Genomic DNA, 27,157 nt, shown 5'->3' with positions numbered 1-27,157 from the left:
AATCATAGGATTATATCTCTGGATTATTATAACTCCTCTTCCCCTCGCAACTCAGCGACAACATGGGGGAGACCAGCAGATTAACTCATCTACTTTAATCTACAAAGCATATTTAAATCAATATAGATTTTGTAAATAAGAAAGATAAGGCTTAATCAACACATATAATCTAAATTCAAAACATATTGTTTGCTCTGTTGAGCATCAGAACAACAGATGTCCCTGACCTCGTCATACATGGGATAAACATGCTTTAACCAATGGCCTCATATGACTCTGCTAGACAGTACAAGTAAGGCAATGTACCACTGAACACATGCCAACCACGGGATGAGCCAAATACAATCTCTTGCTTATCATCAATAAAAAAATATATCTCTAGTTTGGATCTGCGAGGGACATTTGAAAGTTCTCATAGAAAAGAAACACAAAATGAGTCGAGCAAAAACAAAATGTTAAAGTTAAAGGGATAATTCACACAAATTACAAAATTACATATTGGTATCCTTACCCTGTAAGCCGTCTATGGACAAGGTATGACAGCAATCCATGCTTTGGTTTAGTTTCCCCGGCAGCACTTCCACATACTAATCTTTTAGCATTTGTGGCACAAATCCCATTCAAGTCATGGGACCAATATTAGCATTTTCCGTGCATAATTTTCAAAAACTCTATTAGTGACTTTAATAAGCTTCACAATCAATTGTACATCATTTAAGAAAATGCTGAATTAGTCAAATGTTAGCATGTGAAAACAGTGCCAGGGAAACTAAACCAAACCTGAATTGCTGTCATAACTTGCCCATAGACTGCTTGCATGGTAAGGAAACCTATGTATCATTTTGTAATTTGAGTTACCTATCCCCTTAATAAAATACAGTACCAGTCAAAATTTTGGACACACCTACTCATTCCAGGGTTTTTCTATATTTTTACTATTTTCTACATTGTAGAATGATGACCTGGCCTCCACAATCACCTGACCTCCACCCAATTGAGATGGTTTGGGATGAGTTAGACCACAGAGTGAAGGAAAAGCAGCCAACAAGTGCTCAGCATATGTGGGAACTCCTTCAAGACCGTTGGAAAAGCATTCCATTTGAAGCTGGTTGAGAGAATGCCAAGAGTGTGCAAAGCTGTCAGCAAGGCAAAGGGTGGCTACTTTCAAGAATCTCAAATATAAACTATATTTTGATTTGTTTAACACTTTTTTGGTTACTACATGATTCCATATGTGTTATTTCATAGTTTTGATGTGTTCACTATTATTCTACAATGTACAAAATAGTAAAAAATAAAGAAAAACCCTTGTATGAGTAGGTGTGTCCAAACTTTTGACTGGTACTGTACATATACGCAACTATATATATACATATATATACAGTTGAAGTCTGAAGTTTACATACACCTTAGCCAAATACATTTAAACTCAGTTTTCACAATTCCTGACATTTAATCCTAGTAGAAATTCCCTGTCTTCGGTCAGTTAGGATCACCACTTTATTTTAAGAATGTGAAATGTCAGAATAATAGTAGAGAGAATGATTTATTTCAGCTTTTTTTCTTTCATCACATTCCCAGGGGTTCAGAAGATTACATACACTCAATTAGTATTTGTAGCATTGTCTTTAAATTGTTTAACTTGGGTCAAACGTTTCGGGTAGCCTTCCACAAGCTTCCCACAATAAGTTGGGTGAATTTTGGCCCATTCCTCCTGACAGAGCTGATGTAACTGAGTCAGGTTTGTAGGCCTCCTTGCTCGCACACGCTTTTTCAGTTCTGCCACACACATTTTCTATAGGATTGAGGTCAGGGCTTTGTGATGGCCACTCCAATACCTTGACTTGGTTGTCCACAACTTTGGAAGTATGCTTGGGGTCAATGTCCATTTGGAAGACCCATTTGCGACCAAGCTTTAACTTCCTGACTGATGTCCTGAGATCTTTCTTCAATATATCCACATAATTTTTCTCCCTCATGATACCATCTATTTTATGAAGTAAACCAGTCCCTCCTGCAGCAAAGCACCCCCACAACATGACGCTGCCACCCCCGTGCTTCACGGTTGGGATGGTGTTCATCGGCTTGCAAGCGTCCCCCTTTCCCTCCAAACATAACGATGGTCATTATGGCCAAACAGTTCTATTTATGTTTCATCAGACCAGACGACATTTCTCCAAAAAGTACGATCTTTGTCCCCATGTGCAGTTGCAAACCGTAGTCTGCCTTTTTTATGGCGGTTTTGGAGCAGCTTCTTCCTTGCTGAGCGGCCTTTCAGGTTATGTCGATATAGGACGCATTTTACTGTGGATATTGATACTTTTGTACCTGTTTCCTCCAGCATTTTCACAAGGTCCTCTGCTGTTGTTCTGGGATTGATTTGCACTTTTTGCACCAAAGTACGTTCATCTCTAGGAGACTGAACGCGTCTCCTTCCTGAGCGGTATGACGGCTGCGTGGTCCCATGGTGTTTATACTTGCGTACTATTGATTCTACAGATGAATGTGGTACCTTCAGGCATTTGGAAATTGCTCCCAAGGATGAACCAGACTTGTGGAGGTCTACAATTTTTTGGCTGATTGGCTGATTTCTTTTGATTTTCCGATGATGTCAAGCAAAGAGGCACTGCGTTTGAAGGTAGGCCTTGAAATACATCCACAGGTACACCTCCAATTGACTCAAATGATGTCAATTAGCTGGAATTGTGATACAGTGAATTACAAGTGAAATAATCTGTCTGTAAACAATTGTTGGAAAAATTACTTGTGTCATGCACACAGTAGATGTCCTAACCGACCTGCCAAAACTATTGTTTGTTATTAACAGGAAATTTGTGGTTGAGTGGTTGAAAAATGAGTTTTAATGATTTCAACCTAAGTGTATGTAAACTTCCGACTTCACCTGTATATACGCATAGGATGACGAGTCTCTGCTCTCTGCTGGATTACCCCACAAATATATGTTTCTCCGAAAATATAGGTTGTGAAATAGTTTTTATCCACATTGAACCCAAGTGATAAATTCTAATGATTTGGTCAGCAAGTCATTGATTACCCCACTATAAAGTTATTACAGAGCCAAAGGGAACCCCCTGAACAAGGCAGTTAACCCACTGTTCCTAGGCCGTCATTGTAAATAAGAATTTGTTCTTAACTGACTTGCCTAGTTAAATAAACGTTAAATGAAAATAAAATAAATAAAACCCAAAGAAGTTACATTTTGATTTGATTGTATTTGACAAATCATATGCCTTTTTTTAAAAACTCATATTGTTTTTTTTTTTATTGTTTTTTTAACACTTGTGATACTGTACTATGCAATCCAATGAAATCACAGATTTGTTTACAAATGCCATTTTTCTGTCTTAGAGAGAGAATTATCCTGACTAATACGCGAGTATCCCAGATGCTTGTGTTGCGTTCGAATAAAAAGTAAAGCAACTCAGCGCTAGTTATTTCAGTACAACTTGGCTGCCAGAGGTACTGAAACACAATATGACCACAGTGAGAGAATGCATGTAAATACAGTAGGAAACAGGCCAGGGATATTGAACCGACTTTGAGAAGCAGCCATATACAAACAAGTCTGAACATGTGAAACAGACTAAAGCAATGAAAGGCCACCACACCATATTCTTTTCCAAATAAAGTTGCAAGGCAGAGAGACCCTCGTTTTTAAGTGGCATTCCGACTGAAATGTTAGAAACCAGATATATTTACTACAATAAATATGTCAAACATATATTTTCTTTTTAGATGTTTTTGCTATGGTTCAACAAACACTACATTCAGGACTTTTAAAATAGTACAATAAATAGTACAATAGCTGTCTATTCCTGTTTGAATTTCATCTAATGGTATGGCTACAATATATCATGCAACTGATGTGTAAAAGTTCAGTAAATTGGGATAGAAGGTTAGAAATAAAGAACATGTATCCTTTGCAAACTGTCGCTGTTGACACTTCTGCACATCTCATCATTCTCTGTGGTTTGTCCAATTTGCTTCACAAACGTCAGCACAAAACTAAGCAGACTTCAACTTCAAACTTCAGTACAATAACATAATATTTCTAAAATATATGAAGCTAATTGGGAATGGCTAAAATGAAACAAAACTGCCAGAGACAGCTGGTGTTAATGTGCATTTTCCAACTACTTTGGGATAGATAAAACGTAGCAGTGTGCCTATGGACTCCTTAGGTGTGATTCTCTTTGGAACTGGTGTTCACTACTAGACAGGTGCTCTACCTGTGCTCTGCTGTAGCAGAAAGGTATAACACAGTAGTTCCCCCAATCCATCTCCTCTGCCCTGCACAACACTATCCTGGTCACCGTTGTGTAAATACTGGATCAACAGAGCTCCACAGGACCATGCAACACCACTCAACACAATTCACATGACAGAGCCAACTAGAAACCATGGGGCAGTGTCCTATCCCACAGCAGCACCCTGGGGTGAGGAGGAACTAACTCATTACAACCTCATGACTAGATAGGATATAATGGCACACAAACACACAGGCAAGCATTAGCACACTTATTCTAACAAGTGTGGGTGTCTACACACACTAACACACTGACTAACACAAAAACAAACTGACATCCACTCTTGTCATGTCGGAATCATTTGATTCCAAGGTCGGTGATCGTCAAATATGTGTATGTTCAGATCAACCCCTTAAACAATGATTCTATATTTATGGTGAAATACAAAATATTGAATACATACAGTATATATGAATGTAATGTGTATTGTCAATGTCATTTATCTTTCTGTGAATGTCATACTTTTTACATTATTTTCACACCTACAGTATTCAGTCTAATCCACATCCATGCATTATATAAACATGCATTATTCCGTTTATCTACAATGAACTATAATAAACACTCACAATACGAGTAAAACAAACTATAAACACCTCTATAAAGTTAACATGCTGTTCATATTCTGTTATTCTCTATTCTATTCTATGGAATGTGCACCCCCAAAAAACCATATTGACATGAAATTGGGAGAATGAGGTCATGTATTTGTCTAGAGAAAACAGACCATTATTTTAGTCCTTTGGACAGAGAGAGCAGGGCCTTCTGCTGTCAGTCTGTGGTCATTCCCCTGCCCAATATAAACACAGAAATGGGAGACCAGATTGAGTATTTTTACGACACGCTGCATGCACCCTGACGCCCCCGACTGACTGACTGACCAGTGTGAGTGACCACAGTTTATCTGCCTGGCTGTGAGAGCGGAGGAGGGGAGTCCTCCTCACTGACCGCCCCAGCCAGAATGACCATATCAGGGTGGGTGAAACACATTCTGCCGAGCCAATCTGAACAAGCTGTGTAGACAGAGAGACATACAGACCACCTCTCGTCCTCTACACTATGTCTCTCGCTGTGTCCTGTCCTACAATTGGATTATTGCACTCCCTGTCCCTTCCAATTCTAGACAGCTCTCATAGATTTAATATGCCAGTGGAATTTGGTATATGAGTTCATTTAGATGTAAACCTCATGACATGTGGCTTGTGACATCCTGTCTGTCTGTAGAAACAGAGTCATTAACTCTGTGTGTGCTCATTAATTGCCTTTCTGTTTAAGCAGAGCTGAGGAAAGCTGAGCTGGCCGAAAATAAAAGACAAAGCAGGTATCATTGCTTTTCATTTTTCTTTGACATCATAATTCATATGATAGTAGGTGTATCAGTACAGTAGAGACATACAGAGGCACATGACTGCTCTTCAGAGCCCCACCCTGCAATGGTGGAATCTGAACACTAAATAGCATTAGCATAAATCATGAGGATTTATTTCACCACCTAATCAATCCAAATGTGCTTTATTTTAACATGCATAATCCTATGTTTATAATTCTATTAACTGATAAATCAAGTACTGTTAACTGATGAATGAAGTTTATTTACTTATTTTTATTTCACCTTTATTTAACCAGGTAGGAGTAGAGTACAAAGCAGCAAGCCAAATCCACAGCGGAAACTTGGTGACAACAGTCTTGTTCTGCACAGACAGACAGGAAAGTAGACCAGAGTACTCTTCAGATGGAACCTAGATCTGAAGTAGCTACTGAGGAAAGCCAAGCCAATCAAAGTGTGTCACAGGAGGTGTACTGTTCATACAAATACTGGGATGTTTTGTTTCCACAGTCTAACATGTAATCACACTCATCAGCAGCACTCTGACATGGATACTGTAATTCTGGTGGAGAGAGGAAAGTCTGCCTTTCCATGACTTAGACAATGTCTTTATCATATTTTTCTTGATAAAACAAATAGAAAACAATTTGTGCTGTGTTATTGTGAATGAGTTATTTCCATATTTTTTTACACAACAATTATACTAAAATGGCTTGTATTTCCTGAACATATTAACATGTCTTGAGTGGTAAACTAACAATATTATTGATGGATGATTGTTAATTTCATACTTATACATTTACAATAACATTTACAATAAAATATACATATTTTCCACTTATATTTAGCTGAAAATATAAAGAATATATAAATAAAGGTACTTAATGAAGTCACTGTATGTGAAGCTTAACTGATGATGATACAGTAACAGTTACATAAGTTGAATCACTTCCTTTTCTTTGCAGAACACCCTTTCAATGGAAAATACACAATGAATATTAATCTATCAATTTCAATTTAAGTATATTTTAAAACACGTTTGAATTAAATTATTTATAACTTTAAAAGTATATTTGTTATTATTGATATTATTGATATTATTATTACAATTATTTCCTATTATCACCAATTATAGCAGCATTTTTACTATTACTATTATTAGCATTAACATTACTTCCAGTGGTATGCACATGGAGCCTGGCCAGGCAGGTGCATACAGCTAGCCCACAGTGTGGTATCAGGTATCCCCTTGGCCTTTCCCATTTGTCATGCTGAATGAGTGGTCTGCCTGACTGCACTTTCTCATTCCATTTCCTCCCAGGCTGTACTGAGGCCCTACCACCCACTGTAACGCTGTCATTTCTTCAACCCCTTTCCATTCACATCAAGTGTGAGCAATAATGCTCTCTCACATTCCTGTTCTCAATGGCTTACACGCTATGCCCTCTCTGCTCTGAACAGACCTACCTCACCCTTACAGGGTACAGACAAATTACTCGACAAAAAAATTGAAACTGTGTCACAACAATTTAAAACAGACATAAAAGTCATACAAGTAAGGATATCAAACAATTTAAGGATATCAAACAACAATGAACATAAATTAACATAAATTATAATTTATAATATTATTATTATAATACTATATTAAATATTTCACATGACAAATCCTAGCTAAATAGCATCTATGTTCCATCTGACAACAAGGCCCAGTGGCTGATGGCCTGATGTTCAGCTTAATCATTAGCCCTTAATATGAACAACCAGCATGCTCTCCTCTCTCCTCAGCCCAGACACCTCTCCTCTGTGTGCTTATAGAAATGTAAGTCAGTGCTGCTCTTACTTACATCCATAATGCCACTCAGCGCAGCCTCTCTACAGAGCTCTGATCTTTAGCCCATGCAGAACATCCTACCAGCTACGTTACGTTCCATCAGAGTAAGCCCCTACACAGCCCACCGGCAGACACCCTCTCTGTAACTGGAACAAGTAACTGGAACGGAAAACATTATCTGAAAGCAAAGCAGCAAAAAAAGAAAGATCACATCAGAGGGAAAGTAAGGTAATCACAGAACACCCCGAGCTCAACCAATAAAGAAAGTTTTCTTTTTTTCTCCTTTTTTCCTGCTAAAGAAAACCAGGAAATCTCCACTTATTTCAACAAACATTTGCTTCAACTCAGGAACTAAACCGGACTCCTTTTTAAAAAAAAAGCGTGTGGTGTGTGTGAGCGGATGCAGCATGTGTTGTCTTGTTCATCCTCTTGTAAGGGGATTGTTAAGAGACTGCAGCTCCATCTGCTGGCAATCCAAGGGTCAGCAAAGAGGGGAAGGAAGAGAGAGAGAGTCAAACAGAGAGAGAGGAAAAGAGAGAGCAGCGAGAGGTAAACAAAGGGTGGGAGAGAATGAATCAGTTACTATACCACAGTCCCAACTTGTATAACATCCCATCACAAATGCTAAACATCCCACTTCCCAGGTGCATCTGGGAAAAACCCCTGACCTCACACGACACATATTCACATTTCGAGGCTTCACAGCACAGCTCCACAGAGTTCCATAGAGTTTCACAGCTCCACACACCCAGCTGGCAACAAGTATGCCTGGGACATAAACAATCTTTTCTGTCTTACCCTCATTTCCCTTCGGAGGACCCAGTTGGACGTCTAATAATGAGTTAATCAGGCTGATTGCACATTCATCACTGTGATCTGTTTCTTTTTATAACTGAAGAAGGGAAGCGTGTTTTACTTGGGAAATGAAATATTTAGCGACCTGTTCCTGTGCCCTCAGACTGGACAGAGAGAGAGAGAGAGAGAGAGAAAGCCTGCAGCTGAGTAAACAGCAGCAGGGCCGGCCCGTGGTTGAGTGGACAGGTACCCAAGCCTCCTCCAAGCCTCACCCAGGCTCCTCAGCCCAAAAACCCTTAGGTGTGTTTCCTTGGAGAGAGGGTCAGAGTGGAGGATGACAAATTAATGTGTGTAATTCATGTAACGGACGTCTAAGTCGTTCTCCTCCTCGGACGAGGAGGAGCAAGGATCGGACCAAAATGCAGCGGGTGATGAATACATGATGAATTTATTTAGACAAGACGAAACACGAAGTACACTTGAATAAATTACAAAATAACAAAAACGACGTAGACCGACCTGAACATGAGAACTTACATAAAACGAAGAACGCACGAACAGGAACAGACTAGACAAAACGAAACAGTCCCGTGTGGTACAAACACTGACACGGAAGACAATCACCCACAAACAAACAGTGAGAACAGCCTACCTTAATATGGTTCTCAATCAGAGGAAACGTCAAACACCTGCCCCTGATTGAGAACCATATAAGGCTAATTAACCATGAACCTAAACAAGAAACAAATAACATAGACTGCCCACCCCAACTCACGCCCTGACCATACTAAACAAATACAAAAACAACAGAAAACAGGTCAGGAACGTGACAATTCAGCTGTTCCCCTTTTACTGTTCTACATCAATTAGCAGAATAGGCAATTAAGATTAAGTGCCGTGTCGAACGGATAATTGCATTAAATATGCTGTTAATATGTCCATTGTTATAATTTCCGAGATAGGAGAACATAATTTGTGAACAAGGGAAATGACTCAAATGGCTTGTCTCCTGTTCATTCATACTATAGTTTGTAGCATCGCAGCTCTAATGTGTGAGGAGTTCACTGAAAGTGCTAGCAGCCTACACGTGTTGATTTTCGAGCTAATTAGTTATGGAAAATTATGGCACATAAACCTGGGTGCTCTGTGAGGAGGCATAATCAGACTGGGTTCCAGCTGTGCCTGTAACTCCTGAGATTAATCCACTAGGCTTTAAAGCAGCAGCATCCAATATATAGTATACACTGATTTACTACTGAATCCACAACTGTAAAGCCACACCACTGCCTCATGCTACCCATAGTTATAGGTTGGTTAAAACTCCAGTAGGCAACCAGAGTCTCTCAGTGTACTAAAGACATTTAGAGAGAATGATTAGGAGATTCCTCTGTAGCCAGCTCTCCTCTGTAGACCCTCAACCCACAGTTATTGGACCTTGAGGATAATTAGCTAAAGGATAGTTCTCCATGCTTTACTGTGGCTCCGAACAGACAACATCAAAGGCTGGTATGAAGACCACTAACTAGACCAGCGGGCTGGAGAGAAATGTTGGGAAAATGAAACAAATCAATGTTGAGAGGAACTGGGGGAATCATGTAAATATCTATATTCATCATGGGGGAATTGTCTAAGTAGTCCGCTTTCATTTTCTCTGAGTAATATCCAAAAAGGAGCAAGATTAGATCACCTTTGAGATTTGAAAAGATTTTTAAGCACAGATCAAACGATACAAGGATTACCGACTCAATACAAATGGGGCTTTTTATGACGTAATTGGGAAAGATGTAAGAGATATTGAATGTGTTAATTCAGACTACTGCTGCTGATGTACGACTTAAACTCTCACAAACATGACGACTGTGAAAAGGTAGCTAGCTATCATAGCTAACTGAAACAGACAACAAATGACACCATACTAAAGAGCCTAAAGCACTTGCACCTAAAATGTGTTCAGTGAAAAAAACCACATGAATGCATGCCTCAGAAATCTCCTGTGTGTGTGTAATGAGAAAACACAACATTTTCTCAGCCATATGTTCATAGTCTCACCTTTGCTAAATATACTTAAAGCATTTATGCCCATTAATAAGGTGTGGGAGACTTCTGAAGGCAGATTGCATACAGTAGAATGTCAAGGTGGTAAATACAACATTAGTAGTCAAGTATTTTTTTCCCTCATGGACTACAGCACCTATTTAAATGCATCTTTCCCCTGATTATATTGATGTCATTGTTCTTTTGTTTAGTGAAGAAGAAAACACCCGTCCCTCAAATTGAAGACTCAGGAGTTCAAACACCCTGGAAGTAAAAATCGAGTATGATTGACATTTCCTCATCTTCCTTAGCTTCTGCTTGCTATTAGAAGACTCAGGATAGATAGATCAAGATAGATTGGTTGTGCCTAATCACGCTCTATTGAAGTTTCCCTCCCAGACCCTTTTCAAATGACCAGCAGTCAGCACTAATGCGCCCATATTGTTTCTATAAGTGTGAATTGATTTATATTGCTGCAAAGCATCCCAAGACATTGAGAGAGAACCATTGGAACCCAATACCAATTATACATGTTTGTTTCTGGGGAAACGGCCACTCAGGACATTGGATCAATTGGGGGACATCAAAGGTCAGAGCAATACATTTCTGCTAAAAAGTTAGCAATAGCTAATAGCGTACCATCAAGCAGTTTCTCTGCTGAAATGTTATCATGCCTTCAAGCAGCTTCCCCGCTGAAAAGTTAGCGATAGCATGCCATCAAGCAGTTCTTGGTCTCTAGAGACCGCAGGAGCGGTAAAGACACTCTTAATGATCGGCTATGAAAAGCCAACTGACATTTACTCCTGATTATTATTTGACCATGCTGGTCATTTATGAACATTTGAACATCTTGGCCATGTTCTGTTATAATCTCCACCCGGCACAGCCAGAAGAGGACTGGCCACCCCTCATAGCCTGGTTCCTCTCTAGGTTTCTTCCTAGGTTTTGGCCTTTCTAGGGAGTTTTTCCTAGCCACCGTGCTTCTACACCTGCATTGCTTGCTGTTTGGGGTTTTAGGCTGGGTTTCTGTACAGCACTTCGAGATATTAGCTGATGTACGAAGGGCTATATAAAATAAATTTGATTGGATTTGATTTGATTCTTCTGCTGAAGAGTTAGCAATAAAATGTCATCAAGCAGCTCTGCACTGAAAGGAGTCTGTTTGATCTGTTCACAACTCTTCAGTAGAGGAGAAGCAGAGACGCCGTGCAGGGATCTGCCTCACAAAGCCGACGAGGGATGTTTCCTTGGGTACATGATGCGTAGGGTAGGGTCACAAATCCATGCACACTATGGGTGAGGTAAAGGTGTAGGGCAGTGAAAATACTGGCACTACCATGGCCACTACCACCCACACTGTACTGTAAATAGACACATATAATATCAGAGGTATGCAGCATTAAAACAAACCTCTGCTGCGTGCCATGTCCAGGGCTGAAGGCTCTGAAGGCAGGCTGAATGGAAGGCTTTGAGATCAAGTTGCTCTGGTCTCTGCATGCCTACAGTACGTGTCCATAAAGGCCCCGAGTCCCCGCCTCCCCACGAGGCGGGAGCCATCGATTTTCATATGTAGATCTAATTAGGGACCATATTAATTACCTGGCCCTCAATTTCCCAACTGGAAACTAACACCAGGCCTGCAGAGAGGATTTCCTTCTGCAAGCTTGCTTTATAGATTGTTGCTTTTTTAATTTTTTTATTTTACTGCTTGAGTCTCTAAGGAGCATTTGAATCCATATTAATTTCCTCTCTGGCAGTTATGCAGCTGAGTATGAACTGCACTATTTCACTTTTAATCTGTCAGTAATTTAGTAATGTGTAAACTAATTATGCACCGATATTAATGTAATTGGTTCTGGGAGCTGTAAAAAAAAATCTATGTGTTTGCAGGAGAATGCATTAAATTGAATTGAGTTATTATAATCATGTGTCAAGTGCTGATTATGTTATGAAACTAAAAAGTAGATGTCAGCCACAGGTCAATAACAGCAGGCCTCCTGGCTCCATAAAATCTATGCTGCTCCATTCGATAATGTGGAAGGAGGGAGAGAAGCACATACCCTCCTCTCATCCCTCCATCTCTTTCTCCACCCACCCATCCACAATTCTCCAGGGTATTTGTTAGGGTGGCAGCTTTAATACATTTCCCCAGCAGATCAGTCATAACCCTGTGTCTGGAGCGTGGGCAGTATTGATATGGTTTCACATAAAAAGCTGTGATCTGCCTCTCAGGGTTAGCCAGACTCATGACATCAGGGAAATTAGTCCTCAAACACTGACAGACGGACAGATTCAGGCCGGTTTACAGGTCAGACAGGCTCCCATAGACAGATCACAGCCTCCCTTGTCTGACTATTTTGTTTCTCACCGCCTGTCTGTATACCAAATCTCTATTATGGGAAAAACATCATCTTTCTCAGGGACAATGATCAAAACAGTGAAATGCTAGAGAGATCAGAGCGGAGGCATATTGTGATTGACTGCTGCATCCTATGAGATATTCGGTGTGTTTCTGTTTGAACCACCACCACTGGCATGAAACATTATCCGCAACTCGATCAATATAGAACAACAGCCAATCAAAGTGCTTGAGGCATTATCCCTGGTGGGATATGAGAGAGGAGGGGGGGAGAGAGAGAGAGAGCGAGAGAGAGAGAGAGACAGAGAGAGAGAGAGAGAGAGAGACAAAAGAAAGAGAAAAAGAGAGAATCTGCTGAACACAATTCTATGATAGGAAGAACACATTAACTCTGTTGTCTATTCTGAATTTAAATGAATGATTAAGTCCTTAGGACACAGAGGGAGGGTTGGTATAGTCTCTTCACACACAGCTTGAAGCACTCACTAGTAGACTTTCTCCACTGTTACCAGGACCATGCTACAGGGCTGAGGCGCCTTCACTAATACTCTACACGTGGAAGAGGGAAGAGGCACTGAGACCACACAGGAACATTAACACAACCGCTGATTCCACCAGGGGTCTTAGAAAGCATAGTAGACTATGGCAGGTTGGACCTAAGAAAAATATATCCTGGTACATGAACTGTATACAAACTACTGTTCAAAACCCATATTAATATTCTACAGACACACACAACAGATTGTCCTTTATCCCAGTCCTCACTTCAGACCTCAAAACCCCCCAAAAATATATTTCCAGAGCTCTTTGTATGATAATTGGGAAACAAGTTGTTTTAAACAAACAAAAAAAAAAGCAATGAAAGAGTTTAAACAATTGAAAATGACTTCCCCTTAACCCTTCCCCATTATTTTGTTGTTTGACAGTCACAGCATCGGCCTGTGTTAGCCTAGCGCTAACAATCTCTGGTAACCATTATAGCTGTCAAGGTTTATGATTGATAGCCTTTGTTTACAGTGTTTTAAAAGAGAGACAGTTTTCAAAACATAATTTTCCTGCTTACATAAATAAGTAGGCTTAAATTGAACACTAATCAGTAGTAAAGCATTATGTAGTCGCCTCAAAAGGTTCAATAATCAAACAACAATAACAGTTTCCATCTTTACCATGAAATTATGTCCGTTTTAAATATCCACTCATACATCTTAACTTGACAGGTTTCAGCCAGCTGTGACGATTACGGACGTAAATAGTGTACTTATCCTGACTGTACGTACTCATCAAGGGAGTGGTTTGGATTGCCTCATAGGAGATTGATTAAAATGGCACATCTTGAAAACAGAAAAGTATGCGCTTTTAATTACTAAGCATTACTACATACATAAACTCAAGAAAACATTTTCACTTTAGATTGAAGTTTGATTTGAAATGGGGAAAATGTAATTCAGCATGAAAACGAAACATTACATGGGAATGTCTCCGGATTTTGATTATGATTGAAATACAAGCGTTCATGAGAAATTGTAACTTTGCGGTAACAGCATTTCTAAAAATAAAACAAACTCAAATGACCAGATTTTTAAACACTTTTTATTTTCTAAGAACAAAGGCAGACATTTGTAAACTGTAGTCTGCCTCTCTGTCTGATCATTTTCAGACACGTCTAGCTAGCCTGTGACATGAGAGTCAATGAGAGTTGATTGAAGATTGTATTCCATTGAGGAGGCATTAAGATGAGACTACATTCTATACTGTGAACGAGGAGTGTATCTTCTTCTCGTACCTCCTACCATAGATTTCTACAAAGGCTGCCACAGCAAACCTCTCTCTCAGCCTCTCAAAGGGCTTCTTTGTTATTTTGCTTATGACTCTGTCTGCCAAACACACCACTTATGGGACTTTTCATTAATTATAGATGCATTTTCCTCCTTGTTCAACCGTCGTTTACTCAAAGAAGACAGGACAAGAAGAGAGAACGGTCCTTTCTCTGCATCTTTTTACAAATCCATACCCGATATCATTATTTAGGGTAACATGACATGTAGCTAATGCACACTGGACCCATCTGCTTTGATGAATGGCTATAATGAACTTGTCTTCTCCTCAAGGAAAAGAACAATGGCTATTTTCTGATCTGAGCAGCTTAGTATTGGCAACTTCAAAATCCACCCGGTGTGGATAAGACAGGGGATGTCTGACAGTGGTTACCACAATGATCACCTGTGTCCTACTGAGGGTCTGATCTGTGGGTTAGCCAGCCCAGTACTACTGAGAAACGACATGCTCTCCCTCCCTCCAAAATCACTCTAAACCTCTCTCCTGTTTAACAAATTGCCTCTACTACAGATTCCTTGTCTGGGGAGGCTTGATCAGGCTTTGAAGTCTACAGGTCAGCACAGGGCTAGTTATTTGAAGTCACTGCTGACTGAGGTTCGACTGGGCATAGGCACAGGGCTGGCACACCAAACAAGATGAGGCACACGCATAGTCCATGATTAGCTTGTGATATAGGTTCCTCAGATGTTCAAAAAGGTCCTCCTAACTTCAATTGAGAATGTATTTTAAAATGAGATAAAATTAAATATTTGGTAGATACAAGATCCACGTAAAATTGTTTACTACATGTATGAATATCACATTACATAAAAATAAGCATTTGGATCAACTACACATGATAAGACTTTTGTTTTGTTTTGTCTCGAGAGCTCAGAGTAGCTTTTCATATCTTACAATGACACATCTGCTGTGGCCACCCATCTAGGCTAACTTCACCCTGCGGGCTGGTTGGTTAGGTTGGCCACTTAACTTACTCTCTCCCCAGTTGCCGGGCAGGGCAAGGAAGGGAGAGTTCAGTAGACCCTGGTGAATGATTGGCTCATGGCAGAATAGGTCATGCAGCAATGATTCTAGAGAGCTAAGGTCACAGTCAGATGATGAGGTTAATTAATCTTGGTTTGCACTCTTGCTCGTAAATGATTTCCTTCCATAATTATGCCACACCCCACCCTCTCTCAACCCCTCACCACCCCACCCTATCCCACTCTCGTCCCGTCACCCCCTCTACCCCTGCCGCAACACTCCCAAACCGCCATGCATGGCACATAAACTTCCTATTTGAGAAGAGCTGTTTGGAAACACCTCATCCTGTCTGTCTCTGACAGCTGTTTATGACGCAGTGAGATGGAGAGGAGACGGCAGACGGTTGCACCTTCCCTTCACACCAGCCTGACCCACCCCCCCTCTCTCTCTCCTCTACAACCTGTTCATCCTCCTCACACCACATCCATTCCAGCTAGCAGGAAGTCAGAGAAAAGTGGAGGGAAAGAGGGAGGGAGAGAAGGATGGAAAAATAATAATTAAGTGACTCATTAATTCTACATAATCACTCTTTCTGACACACGTTTCCGACACTTCCTCTGAGCTAAGCTCAACCCTGTTACCAAGCTGAGGCCAGAGAGAGACACACTGGCACAGCTAGTGTGTAACAGCCTCAAAAGGGGGTGTGTTACAACAGAGAAGAGACAGACAGAGGAACAGTGACAGAGACAGACCCAGAGACAGATTGTGAGCCTGAGAGAGTGAGACGCCAACACAGCTAACATGTAACAGCCTCAAACAGACAGACAGACAGACAGACAGACAGACAGACAGACAGACAGACAGACAGACAGACAGACAGACAGACAGACAGACAGACAGACAGACAGACAGACAGACAGACAGACAGACAGACAGACAGACAGAGTGTGATCTGGGGCCTTGGAGACCTACTGCATGTGAAAGCCTCGTAGGGGGGTGCGTTACACTTGGGAAGATATTGCAGAGACAGAGGTGGAGAGAGGAGACAGAACGAGAGAGAGAGTGACAGAGACAGTGACACAGAGACAGACAGAGGGGCTGTGAGAGGCCTCCTCGAGACCCCAGGGCGTTAACAACAGAGCTAGATTTACCCCCCATGCTCCCCACACTGTGCACTAGAGGAGCCAGTGCCATTGATCGTGGCTGCAGAGCTATGGAAGCCTCCATTAGGGCTGGGGCAATAGAACTGTACTGCTATTGATTCATGGGGCTGGCCCTGTTAATATTATTTATGGTGGAGGGCTACACAGCTCTCCGGCAGAGTAAGCCCCCCATAATAAGTGGTAATTGATGGCGGGGGAGGCATAGCCCCCCCCACTCTGACCCCGGCCCTGTGAAAGTCAGATGGATTGCCTCTAACACAGTTATGATTGATATGATCAGATTACATAACCTGCTACACAGGGCATGTGGGTCTCCTCAAGTGGGGCGCATTGATTTTTGATTAGGACGGCACTCAACACATCACAGAAAAGGCCGGGGAAAATACTTCCCGCAGGCCAGGCTTGCTCTTCATGGTTTCCAGAGGGATTTTTACTCTTATATTTTCTGCTGCTGCGGTTTCTGTGATATAACAGTACTCCATAAAAGATAAATGGCAGGCTACACAGTTAATATCATCGGGGATCTTACATCACATGACAGCACAGAATATATTTTATCAATTTTGCATGGGCAGTATAAACCCCTAAATGTGTCTGTGTTAACCAACACTCTAATCTTGATTCAAAATCACTCGAGCTGAGGTCGTTTGACCCCTGAAATGCAATGACATACAACTCCTAGTCTTGAGTTACCCCTTTATCAGTTGTCTTTCCTCCCCATCATCCCCCTCTTTCTTTGTCTGTTCCACCCCAGCGACCCCTCGTCCCCTGCATTGACCTGAGCAGAAGCAGCTGTAAGTTTGTGAACAGCAGACCACCATGACAACGGCCATTACTGTGTCATTTCCTCCTTCTTTTATCTCAGGGAAAAGTGACCCTGGATTTGACCTTCCAATCAAAACATCCTTTGTTTGAGCACAGAAATTAATTCAGCATAGAATAACAGTTATCAAACCAAACGCCCAAGGCCCTACTCATCAAATCTGACTATGAAGAATTATGATCCCATTACAATTTAAAAAAAATCTTCCTAGTCAATCTATACAAACACAAAACAATGGCCTACATTAATCAAAAATAAGGGAGGATGTCCTCATCTAATCACAATGGACAGCCCATGAAGTGGAGCAGCATATTGGAGCACTCCATCTTAACAATATCGGCCCTTAGCCACATGACAGGAAGACTCTCCTGGAGTACCTGTGCAGTAAATGGGGATCCACAATGGCTCAACTGTTGCATGAATAACTTTTCAGCCCCCCTCCTGAAGATCTGCTCAATTACTCTAGACAGATGGGCAACGTCCAGCAGAACTCAATGGTTTTCTGTGAGACAGACGTCGTTTTCATTCAGGCTGCGCACTGGGATGAAATCAAAATGTGTATGAAAAACATATTAGAATTTCCCTAGAGGTCTGCCATGGTTCTGTCCCTGGTGCAAGGTGTTAAAGAGAGGATCTGGATGGAGGTGTGTGTGTGTGTGTGTCTGTGTGTGTCTGTGTGTGTGCGTCTGTGTTTGCGTCTTTGTGTGTGTGTGTGTGTGTGTGTGTGTGTGCGTCTTTGTGTGTGTGTGTGTGTGTGTCTGTGTGTGTGTGTGTGTGTGTGTGTGTGTGTGTGTGTGTGTGTGTGTGTGTGTGTGTGTGTGTGTGTGTGTGTGTGTGTGTGCGTGTGTGCGTGCATGCGTTGCAGGACTAGCTGTGATTAATGCCTCTTCATGACTTTTCTGACACCTCCGGCTGTAATGGCTCCCTATTTTAGAACACACCTAATTATCATTTCATTTCATTTAAGAATTCTGCCGTTGTGGTGATACAACTTTTTTTTGTTGGAGTAATATTTAGTCTGCACACCACGGCAACTGGTGGACGGAAAAATGTCAGGGATGCAGGGAGAACTAACAAGGTAGTTAAACGCCTTAAGAGATTTTTAATTTAGCCGGTTCATGATGGTAATTGAATGCAAATAGCAGGAAGGTATCAGTACTGCTGCTGTGTTGCTGTGTGAAGTGACCCTTGGCTGACCAACTGGAGAGGAACAAGGCAGGAGTTATGTGGCCTGGGCCAGGGCACTATACACCTGAACCAAAGAGACCACTTATTCATAACCATAATATTTCTACATTCCACTGAGGCAACGTCTACTCAAAACCAAATAAAGCCAAAGAAAATGGAGCCGTTGAGGGAAATTGGGTGACTTTTTGAAAATGAGTTTAAACTGAGAGGATATAACAAGCTATACAGGGGTGGAAGACAACACTAACATAATGTACATCATATAGTGGAAGAATACAAAATTAAAGGATAGGACATATAGTGCAATATAGTATATAATAATAATAATATGTATATATATATATACAGAGGATTCGGAAAGTATTCAGACCCATTGACTTTTTCCACATTTTGATATGTTACAGCCTTATTCTAAAATGAATATATTGACTTTATTCTTCATCAATCTACACACAATACCCCATAATAACAAAACAAAAACAGGTTTTTAGAAATTTTGGCAAATTGTTTAAATAAATAAAAAACTGACGTATCACATTTACATAAGTATTCAGACACTTTACTCAGTACTTTGTTGAAGCACCTTTGGCAGCGATTACAGCCTCAAGTCTATTTAGCTATGACTCGACAATCTTGGCACACCTGTACATGGGGAGTTTCTCCCATTCTTTTCTGCAGATCCTCTCAAGCTCTGTCAGGTTGGATGCGGAGTGTCACTGCACAGCTATTTTCAGGTTTCTCCAGAAATATTTGATCGGGTTCTAGTCCGGGCTCTGGCTGAGCCACTCAAGGACATTTAGATACTTGTCCCGAAGCCACTCCTGTGTTGTCTTGGCTGTGTGCTTAGGATCATTGTCCTGTTGGAAGGGGAACCTTCACCACAGTCTGAGGTCTTGATGCTCTGGAGCAGGGTTTCATCAAGGATCTCTCTGTACTTTGCTCCGTTCATCTTTCCCTCGGTCCTGACTAGTCTCCAGGTCCCTGAAAAACATCCCCACAGCATGATGCTGCCACGACCATGCTTCAACGTAAGGATGGTGCCAGGTTTCATCCAGACGTGATGCTTGGCATTCAGGCCAAAGAGTTCAATCTTGGTTTCATCAGACCAGAGAATTTTGTTTCTCATTGTCTGAGAGTCCTTTAGGTGCCTTTTGGCAAACTCCAAGCGGGCTGTCATGTGCCTTTTACTGAGTAGTGGCTTCCATCTGTCCACCATAAAGGCCTGATTGGTGGAGTGGGGCAGAGATGGTTGTCCTTCTGGAAGGTCCTCTCATCTCCACAGAGGAACTCTTGAGCTCTGTCAGAGTGACCATCAGGACCATTGGGTTCTTGGCCAAGGCTCCCTGAACAAGGCCCTTCTCTCCCGATTGCTCAGTTTGGCCGGGCGGCCAGCTCTAGAAGGAGTCTTGGTGGTTCCAAACTTCTTCCATTTAAGAATTATGGGGGTCACTGTGTTCTTGGGGACCTTCAATGCTGCGTACATATTTTGGTACCCTTCCCCAAATCTGTACCTCGACACAATCCTGTCTCAGAGATCTACAGACAAATCCTTCGACCTCATCGCTTGGTTTTTTCTCTGACATGCACTGTCAACTGTGGGACCTTATATAGACAGGTGTGTGTCTTTCCAAATCATGTCCAATCAATTGAATTTACCACAAGTGGACTCCAATCAAGTTGTTGAAACATCTCAATGGAAACAGTATGCACCTGAGCTCAATTTCAAGTCTCATAGCAAAGGGTCTGAACACTTATGTAAATAAGGTATTTGTTTTTTATTTGTAATACATTTTCAAAAATGTCTAAAAACCTGTTTCCACTTTGTCGTTATGGGGTATTGTGTGTAGATTGATGAGGAAAAATGTAATTAATCAATTTTAGAATAAGGCTGTAACATAACAAAATTTGAAAAAGGTCAAGGGGTCTGAATACTTTCCGAATGCACAGTATATATATATATATATATATATATATATATATATATATATATATATATATATATATATATATATATATACACACAGTGGGGAGAACAAGTATTTGATACACTGCCGATTTTGCAGGTTTTCCTACTTACAAAGCATGCAGAGGTCTGTAATTCTTATCATAGGTACACTTCAACTGTGAGAGACGGAATCTAAAACAAAAATCCAGAAAATCACATTGTATGATTTTTAAGTAATTCATTTGCATTTTATTGCATGACATAAGTATTTGATACATCAGAAAAGCAGAACTTAATATTTGGTACAGAAACCTTTGTTTGCAATAACAGAGATCATACGTTTCCTGTAGTTCTTGAACAGGTTTGCACACACTGCAGCAGGAATTTTGGCCCACTCCTCCACACAGACCTTCTCCAGATCCTTCAGGTTTCGGGGCTGTCGCTGGGCAATACGGACTTTCAGCTCCCTCCAAAGATTTTCTATTGGGTTCAGGTCTGGAGACTGGCTAGGCCACTCCAGGACCTTGAGATGCTTCTTACGGAGCCACTCCTTAGTTGCCCTGGCTGTGTGTTTCGGGTCGTTGTCATGCTGGAAGAACCAGCCACGACCCATCTTCAATGCTCTTACTGAGGGAAGGAGGTTGTTGGCCAAGATCTTGCGATACATGGCCCCATCCATCCTCCCCTCAATACGGTGCAGTCGTCCTGTCCCCTTTGCAGAAAAGCATCCCCAAAGAATGATGTTTCCACCTCCATGCTTCACGGTTGGGATGGTGTTCTTGGGGTTGTACTCATCCTTCTTCTTCCTCCAAACACGGCGAGTGGAGTTTAGACCAAAAAGCTCTATTTTTGTCTCATCAGACCACATGACCTTCTCCCCTTCCTCCTCTGGATCATCCAGATGGTCATTGGCAAACTTCAGACGGGCCTGGACATGCGCTGACTTGAGCAGGGGGACCTTGCATGCGCTGCAGGATTTTAATCCATGACGGCGTAGTGTATTACTAATGGTTTTCTTTGAGACTGTGGTCCCAGCTCTCTTCAGGTCATTGACCAGGTCCTGCCGTGTAGTTCTGGGCTGATCCCTCACCTTCCTCATGATCATTGATGCCCCACGAGGTGAGATCTTGCATGGAGCCCCAGACCGAGGGTGATTGACTGTCATCTTGAACTTCTTCCATTTTCTAATAATTGCGCCAACAGTTGTTGCCTTCTCACCAAGCAGCTTGCCTATTGTCCTGTAGCCCATCCCAGCCTTGTGCAGGTCTACAATTTTATCCCTGATGTCCTTACACGGCTCTCTGGTCTTGGCCATTGTGGAGAGGTTGGAGTCTGTTTCATTGAGTGTGTTGACAGGTGTCTTTTATACAGGTAACGAGTTCAAACAGGTGCAGTTAATACAGGTAATGAGTGGAGAACAGGAGGGCTTCTTAAAGAAAAACTAACAGGTCTGTGAGAGCCGAAATTCTTACTGGTTGGTAGGTGATCAAATTCTTATGTCATGCAATAAAATGCAAATTAATTACTTAAAAATCATACAATGTTATTTTCTGGATTTTTGTTTTAGATTCAGTCTCTCACAGTTGAAGTGTACCTATGATAAAAATTACAGACCTCTACATGCTTTGTAAGTAGGAAAACCTGCAAAATCGGCAGTGTGTCAAATACTTGTTCTCCCCACTGTACCATGCCTTTGTAGAAAATACATAATCTCGACAGCTAAAACCAACAATGTGATGTCAAAACAAGTTTAGATTTAGGTTAAAGAAAGTGTGCTTTATCAATTTACCTGATTTTGCTAACCATTCATTTGGACAAAATCAAGACACCAGTGTTCCTGTAATGCTTTTTGTATAAAAAAATATTAAATTACAGATCACGTTGTGCAAATTCTGAATTTGCAATTGATAGAGATTAATCACAGCAAATCATACGATTAACTCAATGGAAAAAATATATAGTTTGACAGCTCTAATATATAGCTCTAATATATAGTTCTTAAGTTACATAAAAAATTGCTCAATTCCTATTGCCATTTATGGTTTTATTGCATGTGTGGGCAACCTTCCAGATACAGTAGGATTGATTACTCTAATGGTTTTCAACCCACCCATCCCTGTGCTCGCTCTCTTCCTCTCTCTCTACCTTTGACCCCACAGCCATGCTCTTTATCCCATCCTCTCCCTCATCAGCACAGGGTTGTAGAGAATATGAACATTATGAGGTTTGGGTTCAGATCATAAAGGTTCAACAAATCAACCACTATGGATTTTGTGTTAGTGGAATCCATAGCTGTTGGACGAGGGTCACGATTTCAGATTTTCAAATACACTCCTGCCTCTAATTCATACTACCAAGTTAAACCTCAGACTGTCTGTGTTACGGGTATTACAGTGATGGGGGAATGGGACAAAGTATGAAGGAAGGAAGAACACACAGCACTTAACAATATAAGTTATAGAAACATTTATCTCACTGTAATCAAACTTCTATAATGCAACATGATTTTACAGAAAGAAAAGGAATAAGATAAAGTCATGTTTATTTGATTAAAGAGTCATAATTAGAGCTAATTGATCATTAAACTAACTGTGAATGTGTGAGCAGCACCGGGCTAAGCCCAGCAGGCCTAAGAGGCTTCACTCACACAGACAGATACACACACGCATACACATCCACAGTCCACACACACCTCCACAGTCCACACACACCTCCACAGCAGCCAAGCGGGCCTGCAGAGGTAAAACACATGTCTGTTCAGTGCAGGACAGCCTAGCATGATTAATGATCTCCAATTAAGGCCTGGGTGGCAGGTTTCATGGATTCATACCAGCGGCCGGTCAGTCCGTTCACCCCCCAAAGATAATCTGTCTCAGGCATGCCTGGACAGCCCTATACTACATCTACATCAACAACAACACAAACTTACTCAGCTTTCCTCCTCCCAGTCCCTCTGCAGGGACAAGACTCTATGCTGTCCAGACTGGACCGGACTGCGGCTTTAAGTGCCCAGTACCACGGCTCACTGTCAACACCCTGAAAGAGAGAGAGAGAGGTAAACTATGTTCACAGGTAATGAGACTTAATAGTCTTTGTGTATGTGACCCCTGTTAGCCTAATCTTCTGAGCCACCCTGCTGCTATGCAATGGAGGAACTGAACAATAAAGGTTAAATTAAACTTAAAATAAAATAAAACAACAGTGCCTCATCTACAACTACCTACTGTACCAACATATCAGGACACAGGCTTTCAGCTACTGTATTTGTTAAAGGGATACTTTTTGCTATGAAGCCCTTTATCTACTTCCCCAATCAGAAGAACTCATAGATCCCATTTTTATGTCTCGCTGTACAGAATGAAGGAACTTAGAGGTAGTTTTGCGAGCCAATGCTGACTAGCATTAGCGCAACGACTGGAAGTCTATGGTAACTGCTAGTATGCTAGCTGTGGTAACTACTAGCATGCTAGCTGTTACCAGAAAACGTCCAGTGATTGCTGGAAACTGCTAGCATGCTAGCTGTTACCATATACTTCCAGTCATTGTGCTAAAGCTAGTTAGTAATTGTACTAATGCTAGTTAGCAACTTCCTTCAAACTAGACGTAGAAACATACAAATGGTATCCATGAGTTCATCTGACCCTGGGGAAGTAAATAAAGAGCTTCATTGCCAAAACTCTGAAGTATCCCTTTAATTTAATTAATACTGTATTAAGTATATGCCATACCGTACTATATAGTAATAAGTACTGTATCTGTAGCAACTCCAATGGCACACATTTCCACATTCTTTCCTTAATTTAATTTATAACAGGGATGGGCAACTGGCAGGCCGCGATCCCTCTTTTGAAGGCCCGCGGGGGAAAATCTGTCAGGATCTCGAATTACTGTTCAGAGTTAGAATAGTAGAAGGTGCAATTTAGAAATACTAGAAGGTGCAATTTAGAAATTTGGTTGTGCAGCATCAGTTTTTCTCTTGTTATGTCAGTCACTGACAGTCAATTAGCCCATGTGAGCTAACATATTTTTAAATTGGTAAATTAGTCCAGCGGCCAGCTATCTAAACGTGTAGTAATCATGGTCGAATCACCAACCGGAGGCCCCCATTGATTTTGTTAGTCACTCTCACTCAGATATCATATTAAAAACTGCAAACATTTCTCTCCACTCTATGGCAAAATGTGTAGAATTGCAGGAAATATACTGTAAGTGCTACTTTTTCTCTCTGCCCAGTGACAAAATTAGCAAAATTGCATTAAATGTATTATAAAATGGCAAAATCTACGATCTGCCCCATAGAGTTAGTTTTGCTTTAAAATCGCAAAACATTTTCTTTATGCCCAATGGGAAAATGTGTGGATTTGCAGGAAATTTTAAAACTTTTCTCTCCCCTGTCAAGAGGGCCGCTAAAATGTTTTGCTTGCAAGGTCGGGGTATGGATGTGTGTACGCAGATCCGCAAGTTCAGAATTTTTTGTGGCCTCCAACCCATCAAAGTTGCCCATCCCTGATTTAGAACAATTAGGCCAAAGCCACACATCTGTAAAGGAAAAGTAGATATTCCAACCAACCATATATCCTTGTTGATTAACCAGTTCTTTCCCCTATGATTTAATCACATTTTCTTCCCCTAGGCCTAGGCATTTGGGCAATATGCAGATCATTGGAATCGGCGTTGGTTTGAGGAATCCAAGTGTGTTCATGGAGTTCTGCCTCTGCTCTCCAAACCGCTCCGTTATTAGGGCTTGGAAAGCTTTCAATGGGAGGGGGAAGGGAAAAAATCTGACAACAATTAAACACAAACCGCGTTTGTACTTGGTATGGAGTAGCTGTTGTATTTCAAGCCCAGACAGCCTATGGGATGCAGCGGAAGTGCCATTAAAAGGAGAAAGGATGCGTGAACAGCTGTTTTCAGTGACGGCTTACACTGCATGCCATGCTTCCCTTCTGTAGTCGTGGGTCAGAGTTACCACAAGCCCCCGGCACACCTTCTAAACTCTCTTCACATGGCACACACATGACAGTGTGATTCCATCGTGTGTGCGTGCACATTAGTGTGTTTCTGTGCACACGTCAGTGTGTGTGTGTATGTGTCTGTGTGTGTGTCTGTGTGTGTGTCTGTGTGTCTGTGTGTCTACGTGTGTCTACGTATGTGTGTGTATGTGTTTGTGTGTACATGTGTGTGTTTGTGGATGGGGAGGCGCCTCCCAATCAAGTCCGGTAGCCCTTCAGGGTCAAGCGCCTCTGGACAAGGGGAGGCCGGTTCCAAGTGCTAGGAAACACACTGTTTGTTTTATCATCTGCTTTGCCTTAATGAAACACATTCTACAGTACAGATTTACAGTGACGTAACATGGCCCTCACAGACCTTTACAGTGACGTAACATGGCCCTCACAGACCATTACAGAAACGTAGCATGACCCTCACAGACCATTACAGTGACGTAACATGGCCCTCACAGACCTTTACAGAGACGTAACATGGCCCTTATAGTCCATTACAGTGACATAACATGGCCCTCACAGACCATTACAGTGACGTAACATGGCCCTCACAGACCTTTACAGTGACGTAACATGGCCCTCACAGACCTTTACAGAAACGTAGCATGGCCCTCACAGACCATTACAGTGACATAACATGGCCCTCACAGACCTTTACAGTGACGTAACATGGCCCTCACAGACCTTTACAGAAACGTAGCATGGCCCTCACAGACCTTTACAGTGATGTAACATGGCCCTCACAGACCTTTACAGAAACATAGCATGGCCCTCACAGACCATTACAGTGACGTAACATGGCCCTCACAGACCTTTACAGTGATGTAACATGGCCCTCACAGACCATTACAGAAACGTAGCATGGCCCTCACAGACCATTACAGTGACGTAACATGGCCCTCACAGACCTTTACAGAGACGTAACATGGCCCTTATAGTCCATTACAGTGACATAACATGGCCCTCACAGACCATTACAGTGACGTAACATGGCCCTCACAGACCTTTACAGTGACGTAACATGGCCCTCACAGACCTTTACAGAAACGTAGCATGGCCCTCACAGACCATTACAGTGACATAACATGGCCCTCACAGACCTTTACAGTGACGTAACATGGCCCTCACAGACCTTTACAGAAACGTAGCATGGCCCTCACAGACCTTTACAGTGATGTAACATGACCCCCACAGACCTTTCCTCTCCGGTAAAGAAAGAGACACTCACACATACAGGAGTGCTTCATTAAGAGTCAGTCAGAGCGGAGGTCATTTGCATAATGTGTGTGTGTAGTCAGTCAGTGTTGTAGGCAGATGGTTCCTGTCTGAGAGGAGGGTTATGGTTTGGGGAGAGACTGCATGGAAGAATGTGATTAAATCTGTTTATGGGCCCCATCACTGCCCCACGAGAGTCGGACCACCTGCAGCCTGGAGATCATTACGCCAGGGTCACGGGATATCCTACATGTAAACCCTGAGTCACTTCACCTCAAATTGGGTGTAAAGATCCCATTTCCTCTGGCCATGGACAAACTGAACCACCTGCAGTGAGCCAGGGC

Source organism: Salvelinus namaycush, chromosome 1, assembly GCF_016432855.1.
Source record: "Salvelinus namaycush isolate Seneca chromosome 1, SaNama_1.0, whole genome shotgun sequence".
In the NCBI taxonomy this organism is placed as follows: Eukaryota; Metazoa; Chordata; class Actinopteri; order Salmoniformes; family Salmonidae; genus Salvelinus; species Salvelinus namaycush.
Note: the sequence above shows the minus strand (reverse complement) of the source record.